We start from the raw sequence: 843 nt of genomic DNA on the forward strand, positions 1-843 counted from the left end.
AAATGGACTGCTTAAATATGATTTCCTAAAAAGTAAAAAGAACTCACACATGCATACTCACATATGCACACATACAAATTGGTGGATGCAACTCGTAGGTGACGAGTTCATCTGAATTCACTATTTTTCACTGGTGGAGGAGCATAATTTTATATGTGAAAATTCACTAAAATTTCAAAATATTAATCTAAACTCGTTTATAAAAGTATAATGAGTTCAATGCTAAAGTTTAAAAGTTGAACATAAGTTTAATCCCTTGATCTGCTTTTACTAAATACTATATCTCTGTGTGTGTGTATATATATATATGTAGGAAAAATGCATAAGTACCCCTCTGACCTATAACCGGAATTCCAACTACACACTTTATCTTTGCGGGAATTCTATTACCCCCCTAAACTTTTTTTAAATGGAATAAATACCACCCTAAACTTAGACAACCAAACTCATGGCAAGTGATGATCTACACGCGCTGCCACATGTATATTTAGTATTTTTTTTATTCTTTGTTCTTCTTTTTTTTTTATCCTTTTTCCTTATTTCTTATTATTCCCTTTTTTTTTGTTATTTCATTCTCTTTCTTTTTGTTTTGGTCACCGGTGGCATAAAATGGTGGTCGCCGGAATTTCAAGGACACCATTTTTTCCGCCGAAAAAAAAAATTCCGGCGACAGGTTTTTCCGGCGATATATATATATATATATATATATATATATATATATATATTTCTTGAAAGTGTAATTTATGTGTGGGAGGAAGAGCAAAAGAAAGAAAACGACTATAAGCTGAAAAGAATTTTTTCTGGCGTGGGAAGATTTTCCGATGATAAATCCTCCCTCCCCCT

Source organism: Nicotiana attenuata, unplaced genomic scaffold, assembly GCF_001879085.1.
Source record: "Nicotiana attenuata strain UT unplaced genomic scaffold, NIATTr2, whole genome shotgun sequence".
In the NCBI taxonomy this organism is placed as follows: domain Eukaryota; kingdom Viridiplantae; phylum Streptophyta; class Magnoliopsida; order Solanales; family Solanaceae; genus Nicotiana; species Nicotiana attenuata.